Genomic DNA, 10,798 nt, shown 5'->3' on the forward strand with positions numbered 1-10,798 from the left:
TCATCTATTCTGCTTTTGCTCTAGCTGTCCTGTCAGGATGCTCTACTGGCCAACTTCTTCATCTCCTTCAACTCTTAGCATATAGACTTGCTCAAATCTCACCCCTTCAGAGAATTACTCTTTTTAATACTACCACCTGACCCACTTCAACACTTACTTCTTTACCTTGCTCTATTTTTCCTTTGTTCCCATAGCACTTACTTTCTAATGGACTCTTGCATTGCTATGATTTCTAACAGATGTGAGCCTCTGGTTTGCTGGGCTGCAGCTGTTTTCCTTGGAGCCACTGCCCACTTGCCAGGATCATCTCTCACGGGGAGCCTTCCCAGGACAGATGACAGTTGCCTGTTACTCTATGATCCAGCACAGTAGCCACTAGGCCCACGTGGCTACTGAGTGCTTGAAACATGGCCAGTCCAAAATGAGCTATGTTGGAAGGGTAAAGTTTCAAGGCCTTAGTACCAAAAAGAATAAATAATATCTCGTTAATAATTTTTAATATTGACTCCATGTTACAAAATGTATATATTGGGTTAAATAAAATATACTAAAAAAATTAAGTTCACTTGTTTCTTTCTGTCTTTTAAAACTGTGGCTACTAGATGACTTAAAATTACTCATTTGGCTTGGATTATATTTCTACCGGGCCACTATGAGGTAAAACTACTCATGTCTAGAAATCAATGAGGTAAAACTACTCACGTCTAGAAATCAAATCCCAGGAGCTTGAAATCCACATTTCCTAAATGTGAATCGATGTTTTTTTTGTTTGTTTTTAATTTCAAGTACTATTGAGATACAGTCAAATTCCACTAAGACAAAAGCCCCTTCAGGATTTGATTGTGTTAATGGGGACTGTTAAAGAAGATTTGGCTTTCTTTTTATTCTTCTATCATCTGGTGATGTTGTGCCTGATGGGCTGAATGTGTCCGAGGAGGTTCGGGAGCTCGTGGGCAAGACCGGCTTCTCGTCAGACCAGATCGAGCAACTCCACTGGAGGTTTAAACAGCTGAGTGGAGACCAGCCCACCATTCGGACCCCAAAACCTGAGTCCACTCTGACCACAAAGCACGGAGCTCAGAGTCTTCTTGGAGAAATGCTTGAAGAGAAAACAATCATCTAACACACTGATGGAGTCCCTATGCTGTGCAGACTTGTCTCCAGGCCTCAAGAGCTTCTGTTCTAGCCGGGAAGCCCCCTCCCTAAGTAAACCCATGAATAGATATGAATTTTAGATCATGAGGGAAATACAGTAATTGCTTCTGGCAAAAAAAAAAAAAAAAAAGTCTCCTCCCAAGGTCCCTCTGACACTGTATTTGCACTTGTTCCAGGAACTGGGCTCTCCTCCCAAGAGCCTGAACCTGCACCCTGGCAGGTCACTGAGGCACTGATCGGTTCCTGCCCTGCCTGGGGATGGCACCCCGATGGCCCAGCTCAGATCCGCAGGTGGACAGCTGGTGGGGCTGGGGGTAATAAGACAGATTGTGTGGGAGGCACCCCGGCTAAGGGCCAAAGGGAAAGGGATTCCTCTGCTCAGGACTAAACACAAGGGGCTATTGTCTCTAGAAACCAATTTTGGGATGGAAATCAGAGGCTGTGGGTGAGTTTCAGGAAAAACCAGCTCCCACAGTTTGGGAACACCATGGAGTTCTTAGAGGCTGGGTCCAAAGAGAAGGGTGCCCCAAAGCTGGGGGTTGCAGGAACAGGGAAGACAGAATGAGGGGATCAGTGACCTAGGGACCTGGTACCAGGAAGACACAATGATGGAAGGAAGGGCTGGATTGGGAAAACTCTCTGATCTCCCCAAATTCTATAATCTTGCCATACTGCTTTTATATTATTGGGGTGGGGGAGGCAGGAGGATGCAACTTCTCTTGAAAACTTGCCCCCAGTTCTAAGCTCTCTGTATCTGGTCTTTCCTGGCAGTGCTTATTCCTTCCTGACTGAGGGCTGAGGATCTGGACTAGGAAATATACTCGTAAATTTCTTATGAAAAGCAAAATAGGATTTCATCCTCTGTTTTCTCCCCTCTTTTTCACTATGCCAACTGTAGGAAAAAGAAAAGAATATGCAAAGTGAAAAAGATTGAAGAAAGATTGCAAGACTAGTAGAAATGAAAACAACAAAACAAAATGTTATTTTTATTTGCTTTCAGAACTCAGAAATGCAGGTCAACCATTTAGGACAAGGATGTAGACACAACTGTGCCAGACGCTCCAGGGATGAACTGGGGAGGAGGCAATTTAGGATGAGAACTAGGGAAAATCTGTCCCTAGCCAACTTGCCACCAGGGTATAGAGAGTCTCCTGGGCAGACAGAGGGATGGCTCTCAGTCCTGCCAAAAGCCCGAGAGAAGCAGGGCCACTGGTGGCAGGGGGTGGGAATAAAGGACTTGGCCTCTCGAGGGCACTTCTTCCCTCCCAAAGCCATTGTCTGCCTGCAAATGTGCTTTCATCAGATGCAAACTGTATTTATGGCTTCTTGGAATTTTCCGAATGAAGTAACTTTTCTCCCCAGACCATTTTTCTTCACAACTGAAATCGGATCCCCACAGTTCATGGAGACAAAACAGCATGACATCACCCGATGGGGAGTTGTCATCTCAGACATGGTCACAGCCTTTTGTTCAAGATCAAATAGATGTGATTTGCCTCGTGGAGGTCGCATCCTGCCCCCTCAGAGGGGATGGTCCTCTGGGCTCAGCTGGAGGAACTGGGAGGGTGGCAGGTGTGCCAGGCAGGATGGACAGGAGAGGGCTGGTGGCGAGGTCTCTCCGCTTCTTCTCTAACTGCAGAACTTCAGAGATGCCGCTCTGGGGCATCACTGGCACAGAGGACATGGGCACAGGGGTATGGCTGTCTGGGTCCCTCCTTTCTTAGCCTCCAGTGCTCAGGCGATAACAGCCAGGTACAGAGAGCGCTGACCTGGAGGTTAGTCCGGCTACCATCTTGCAAAGCTTCCAGGCCTCAGTTTCCTGCTCTGTAGAAGTGAGGACGGCTAAAAAAAAAAAAAAAAATCCCAATTCTGCGACCCTACAGAGATGCACCGGGACCAAGTAGGAGAATAAATGTTGGGAACTGGCAAGCACAGGCCCTGCTTCACCAGTTCTTGCCCTTAGATCTCTCAACATTCAGAGGGAAGGGTTCTGTAGCTCTTCAAACATCCTGGGCTTCCTGCAGGGAAGGTTCAGGGAGACAGGCAGACTGTAGTCAATCTCCTCTTGAGCTAATAATTAAAGTATTATTTAAAGAAACCTCAAAGAAGAGAGGAAGCCATCCAGCCACCAGGGAATCCAATCAGCCAATGCCTGAGGGCCTGACCAATTATAGGAGAACAGAAGTCCTTTCTGCAAGTAAATGCTTCCTAAAGTGTAGCATTGTGGACTGGCACAGTTCTAGGTAGTGGTTGGCCTAAAGGAAAGCAATCATAAATATACTAATAATTGAGAGTTACCAGACCCTGCATCCAGCATTTTATATACTCTATCTCATCTGAGCCTCTGGTTAGTGTTACTGTTTTCATCTAGTGGATGGTGAAGCTGAGGCCACGGAAGAAGAGTAGATGACCTGCCCAAGGCCACTCCACTAGAGTGGCAGGCTTGGGATCCAAAGCCAGGTCTTATTCCAAGACCCATGTGCTTACCCACTAAGCTGCTCTGTCTCCCAATCACAAATAGAGGGTGTCTGTGGAAAGGTGTGTCTTGTTTATTTTGTATTCATGTAAACCTGGCAAATAATGAGGTAGAGAGACGAAGTTGAGTGTTTGTGTGTGCTTGGAATGCTGGAGGTGGGGCATCCTATCTCATTCCTTCATATCTATTCTTGCAACTCAGGTGCCCCAGAGGCAACAGTCTGTTAACAACTAAAATAAAAATTAAATTATCAAGAAACATCATACATCTATACATACTTTAAAAGGCTGACATGTGAAATGAGTTGACCGCCTATATTTATTCCACAGCTGGAAATATTATTTGAACAGTTGTAAGCCAGTGAACCAAAGTTAGGCCACAGTCTGAGTAATTGGGGCTCTATTAACAACTACAAAGAATCTCAATCAGCAGGAGAAAAGGGGAATTTCAATTCCAGTTAAGTCTGGAATTGAAATTTTTTTTTTTCTAGTAAGATTTCTGATTAAATAGAAGTTGTATTCTGAGGAGGGTCAGAATACATGCTTAGTCTGTCCAAAGAGAATCGTAATTTTGCAGGATGGGAGCTCCAGGCCCATTCTATTTATAGCACTCTTTGAATGAGGATCAAAAGAACAAGAACTCCTTGCTTTTCAAACCTCTCTCTCTTCCAAATGCAGCCCAAGACTAGGGCAGGGCAGGCCTTGGAAAGGTGTGAGGTTTGTCAAAGAGGAAATAAGATAGGGTAGAGCTCCTTTGTGTTGGGGCCAGGGACTGCCAATTTCCAGAACCGGAATTCCAGTATTGCAGAAGGTTTAATTGAAGATCTAGTGATTCCCAGTTCATGTGACCAACACATACTTTTTGAAGTTCATAAGAATTATAGTGGGTTTCTAAGCTCAGCCATTAAAACATTTTTGTAATTAGGCAAGATGATGTCACCACATCTCTGGGGATCTGACACTGCCAACATAATCGCAGATACAAAAATCATGAGAGAAAATATCATGCTTCTCAAACAGAAAAAAGAACTCTATAAAGAAAATATAAGCTTCCATAATTCTCATTTACTCTGTTATCTTCAAAGGTAGTTCCATGAGAAGAATCCCTTTTAAAAGAATATAGTCAGTGTGGCTACCCACATCCAGCTCTTTTTTCATGCAACTCAATGGAAATCATCCCCTTCAGTCTTACACGGTGTTGTGCATTTGGCATTCTACAACTTCACAGTTGGTCTAAAAGGTACACTTCCCTTCTCAATGTAAACTTGAGATTGGACAGTCTAGCAGTCATGAGCCTGAGCATTTTCCTCTTCCCTGTCACTGGGGAGATCTCTGGGATTTCTCTTTGTGGCTGAGAAGTTCCTTTATTGAAAAGGGGCAGCCAGAACAATTGAGATGATGCCTGGAAGGTTCTATGAGCTCTTATAAGGCTGCCGGTATGAAAAATCATGGACAGGAGTTTTAATTAACAAAGCAGTTATTAAAGCTTCCTCAGTGAATCCGAAATTGTGTGATAATGTGTAGATCATTCACACATAAAAAGCAAGAGTTCAGTCAATAAACTATACAATTTATTCTGCCAAGAGAGAAGAACTTATATTGAGTCCCTATATTGAGTATCAAGTACTTTCGGATGTGGGGACTCACTTAATGGGAGAAGCACTGTGTTCTAATGGCCACACACAAAATTGCCAGAATTAGACAGACTCTTGGTTTGGTCTACTCAATGACTTCAGGAAACATACTAAATTTTTTAAAGCCTTGTTTTCTTTATAGGAATAACAACACCATCAACCTTTATAGGGCCAGCCACACATACACACAGCACCCAAATACATTATTTTTTTTTTCATTGTTAAGTCTGTGGGGTAGGTTTGTTGTTTTACAGATGACGACAGAGGCTTAGAAAGCTTACATTATTTGATCAAGGTCAGTCCACACTAAGTACAGCTGAGATCTATCACCTCCCAAGTCTGCATGTTTTTTAGTATAACCACTGCCTCCTCTATCATCATGATCCAGAACTGGAATAGAAGGTAAAATAATAGATGAATGTGAATAGTTCAATAAGGTGAAATATAGAACTGACATTTGATTAAATAGATCTCCCTTTCCCCAAGTCAGGGGCTCTACTAAAATATAGAAGAATCCAAGCCTAAGTGTTTACTACACGGTAAAAATGTGGGGATCCCTACATTTTATTTTCTCTTAAACTTGAGTCACAGGCTAAAAGAACAGCCTGTACTAATGGAATTGTACTAACTAGGACTATCCAGAGTAAGTTATAGCTTTTTGCCAGCTTTCTGTGCCAGTGACCTAGAAACTATTCCAAAACCTATTTTTGTTTCTTAGGGGCTGAAATTTCAGTGAAACAGCCCAGCCAACTCTGACCCAGACTCTTCAAATTTAGAAATTAGTCCCCAAAGAAAGGGAATATTAATTTTTATTGTGACAGAGAATAACCTTCTCTTAGCCCAATTATAGGAAAAAATAACTAACTCTGCAATGCCACACTTCTAAATACTTGCATTTATACCATGAAGATACAAGAGAAGTAGGCTTTCTTTAGTTATTCTTTAATCTCCAAAAAGGTTTTTTGGCTTATGGACACATACAAAATACATTAAGTATTTTGTAGAGCTAACATTGTATGCCATACAATTTAAAAAACACATAAAATAATACTGTAAAAAAGAGAAATTTGTTGAAATACATTTGTTCGTAAAATAATATATGCACACATTAACTTGTGAGGATTCCTAAAAACAAAAAATTATCTACTTAGTATTTTTTTTCTTCTCAAGAGTAGATTAACTACTGTACATCTCAAGTTGGAAGTACCCTAAGTCAGAGCTTATTATTAAATTATGATTCTTAGACTAATTTAAACGTGAAAAAATAACCCAGATTAAAAACAAAACAAAACCTTTAAGGAAAAAAAAAAGGGGGGCAAGAAGACTCTACTGACCATCCCTAAGTGAGTGATTCCTAAGCAGATAAAATGACGGCTTTATTCTGATTGTGGGTTATTCTATCTTCCCTCATTTCTCACCGCTTTTTAAAAAATACTACCAAAGATGTGGGAAAGGACACATGGGAACATGTACCAAAGGGCTCACTTGACACGCACAAGACACGTCTGACATGTGACAGAAGTAAGCAGTAAAAGGCCGTGTAGGTGCCGTCAGGCGGGCATTTTATAAGTTGGGGCTCATGTTCATAGTCCTGCTGCCATCAACTCCCTACCTTGAATTAAAAGTATACAGCGGGCAGCCCCAGTGGCGCAGCGGGTTAGTGCCGCCTGCAGCCCGGGGTGTGATCCTGGAGACCCGGGATCGAGTCCCACTTCAGGCTCCCTGCATGGAGCCTGCTTCTCCCTCTGCCTGTGTCTCTGCCTCTCTCTCTCTCTCTCTCTCTCCCTGTGTCTCTCATGAATAAATAAAATCTTTAAAAAAAAAAAAAGTATGCAGCAGACAATGGGATTGAAGAAACAGTTATTCTAATAAGAAAAAGTGCTGTGGCTGACCAGTGAAAATTTGGCAACAACTGTGCCTCTGATGGAAATTCTGAGGCCTTCTGCTTTGCTTCCCCACAGCATTTCCACGGTGTAAGGTGCTTTTACAGAGAACGTGCATTATCTGATGTGGATTTTTTTTTTTTTGAGAAGTGAAAAATTTCTCAAAGTGTTTATCATGAGAAGATAATAGGTTTACGGTGATTCTCCCATAAACAGACTGGGGTTACAGAAAAATACATTCTTGGGTTAGAACATGATCAACTTACTGATTAGATCAGTATTTTGGTTAACTATAAAAGTATACAAAACACAATGGCAAGAAAGTTTATATTTATGTACCTAACACCAGATCCTTGTATTTTTGAATAACATTTCTGATAGCCTATGGGGAGGCTGGAGATGTGAAAAAAGGGAAGGTTGGTTAAGAGTAATAATATAATATCTGGATCCACGTAACTGTGCCAACATCATCCTTTTTTTTTTTTTTTAAGATTTTATTTTTATTTATTCACGAGAATACACAGAGAGGAGAGAGAGGCAGAGACACAGGCAGAGGGAGAGCAGGGAGCCCGACGTGGGACCCGATCCCGAGTCTCCAGGATCACGCCCCGAGCTGAAGGCAACGCTAAACCGCTGAGCCACCCGGGCTGCCCAACAGCATCCTTTCTCTCTTGTGGGATCCTCTTGGTCTTTTCCCCCCTTCCTAGATGACTCCTAATGTCCCTTCATCTCTCAAACTCTGTGATTATAGTGACTTGTTATAATGTTCATTTTTCAGGCTTCATTCCCACATGATTCATCAGAATGCTAGAAGAGAACCAGGACATTCGATTTCCACAGTTTGGAATAATACCTGCTTATTCAGCAGAACTTAAATCCTTTTTTGGAACAGAGAGACATATGAATAAAGTAAACTGACAACTGCAGCTATACCAGAAACCATAACTGCATTTTGTGTGTGTGTTTTAAGATTTTATTCATTTATTCATGAGAGACAGAGAGAGAGAGACAGGCAGAGGGACACAGGCAGAGGGAGAAGCAGGCTCCATGCTAAAAGCTGGATGTGTGACTTGATCCCGGGTCTCCAGGATCACACCCTGGGCTGAAGGCAGGCGCCAAACCCCTGAGCCACCCAGGGATCCCCTAGAACTGTATTTTGAATAGGAGGCAACAACCTATTGTTTCTGTTTGCAAAAGGTCAGTGCATTTTCTGTTGTTTCCAGAAACAAATTTGTTGTAGTCCTATCATTCATACTAATAAAAATAACTATCTATCATCCCCTATCAGGATCCAAAAATAAATTAAGGGGGCTTACATAATATGGAATTGCATAAATAAAAAGTGAACATTGAGAACAGGAAAATGAAACTAAAGAGCACACAAAATAAACCTGAAAGGCGGTCCTAGTAAATCACCATAAGATCCTGCATTATACCTGCTTCTAAGGCGAACCCAAGTGCGGCATCAGACCTTCCAGTGACCAATGTGAATGAGGGTGTCTACCTGACAATTACATAATCCATAGAGAAAATAAGATGAAAGCAAAAGCTCAGAAATGCAGTCACTTGCAGTTGGAAGAAGCAAAATCTTCTGTTCAGGGGTCTTCATAGAGAACTGTGCCAATAGTAACTTTAGTAACTTTCCTTACACAGATGCAGTGGGTGGGTACACAGGGCTGGTCCTCAAGATGATTCTTACTCGAAAATGATGGCATCCCAGCTAAGCAGAGGGAAGCATTGTAGCGTGATGTTTAGGAGAGACTCCAGTCCTATACTGCCGGAGTACAAATCCCAGCTCTGCTGTGTGACCTTGGGCAGGTTACTCTGACCTAGCTCAAATACCTACTTCTTTAACTGTGAGGTGGGGATGACAACAGCAATTTGCAAAGATCAAGCAAGTTAATAAGCATTGTATAATGTTAGCAATTATTAATGAAGAGCTTAGTAAAAGTAATTGGGGTGTGCACTGTCATAACACAATTCAGTATGTAGCTCTACACTGCTCTGACTCGATCCCATAGATTTTAGAACAGTGCTGTCTTTAGCACAGTGTTTAGCAAAAATCTGTGCTATTCAATACAATATCTTCTTGTGGCTACTAGAAACGTGGCTAGTTTTGCTTTAAAATGTAAAATAGAGTTGGGTTTTAGGCTCAGATAACTGTGCTAATAAAGAATTTCTAATTTAATTTAAATAACCAGGGGATCCCTGGGTGGCTCAGTAGTTTAGTCCTGCCTTTGGCCTAGGGTGTGATACTGGAGACCCAGGAACAAGTCCCACATCGGGCTCCCTGCATGGATCCTGCTTCTCCCTCTACCCGTGTCTCTGCCTCTCTCTCTCTCTGTCTCTCGTTAATAAATAAATAAAATCTTTAAAAAAATTTAAATAACCACAATAAGTGGTTACTGCACTGGACAGCATAGATACAGAAATTCCAGAAAGTTTGAATAGTACTGATCTATAAACATTTTCTAAGCAATATTCTGTAAATACCATCATAAGTTTTTTTTGTTTTTTTTTTTAAGATTTTATTTATTTTTTCACGAGAGAGAGAGGCAGAGACACAGGCAGAGGGAGAAACAGGCTCTATGCAAGGAGCCCAATGTGGGATTCGATCCCGGGACTCCAGGATCATGCCCTGGGCCAAAGGCAGGCACTAAACCCATGAGCCACTCAGGGATCCCCCCATTGTAAGTTTTTGATGAGTATTTGGCAACAAGAACTCTGGATTGTATTCCTTGACATCTAACTGGAGTGTGACCACCTCTATTGCCCGGTAAATACAGCCCCTATGCCTTGGGCTGTGGACTTGTCTGTTTTTGATGTGCAAAGTCCAAGGTGACTGAATAGAATACCAGCCTATCTGTGCTGTGAGGGAAGGCAAGGAGGTATTTGTGGCAAGGCCAAGATCACCCCTAGAAAACTGCTTTGAAGCTACTTCAGAGTGCAAAGGAATGGCTTGACCCAAAGTTCTACTTTGCTCAGCACAGTTGGAATTGTTTGGACCTGAAAAATTTTAAAGGGTATTTTAACCAGATGCTGGCCTCTTCCCCCCACCCCCAGTGTTCTATTAACTTTGAGAAATGCTATTTCTTGGTGTATCCCCTAAAATAAATGATTTGGAAAAGGTATACCAAGACAACTAAATAAGAGAAGCTGTAGTATGAATGTTAAGTCCCAGATAAAAGTAACAATTGCTAAAATCAAAAAAATGATTTCATGTAAGTCATGTAACGTAAAGGCAAAATAAAGGGAAAGTAATTGATAATAAAACTGTATTTCAATATATAAATGCTTAGGAATAGACATACAAGAAGAAGCAATAAAGTCATCAGTACCATAATATACAGAGAATTATATTGGTGACTCAATTATCACCAGTAACTGCTGTTGTTAACATGATTTTTTGAAACAGGTACAGTTCTTTGTCAAGTTTTAACAAAATAAAGTAGAATCCTCCCTCACCAATCTCATGGTTGTATTCTTAGAAAATACAGTGTATGTTAAAATGCTACTAAAAAATGAAAAATGGAGTTGGGTTTAAGGCTCAGGTAACGAAGTTTTGTGTTTTTTTTTGTTTTTTTTTTTAATGTTCAACAGAACATTTAAGAATCGTGACATATGGAGCAATTCTTTGTTGTGCTAAAACTT

Source organism: Canis lupus, chromosome 13 (genome assembly GCF_011100685.1).
Source record: "Canis lupus familiaris isolate Mischka breed German Shepherd chromosome 13, alternate assembly UU_Cfam_GSD_1.0, whole genome shotgun sequence".
In the NCBI taxonomy this organism is placed as follows: domain Eukaryota; kingdom Metazoa; phylum Chordata; class Mammalia; order Carnivora; family Canidae; genus Canis; species Canis lupus.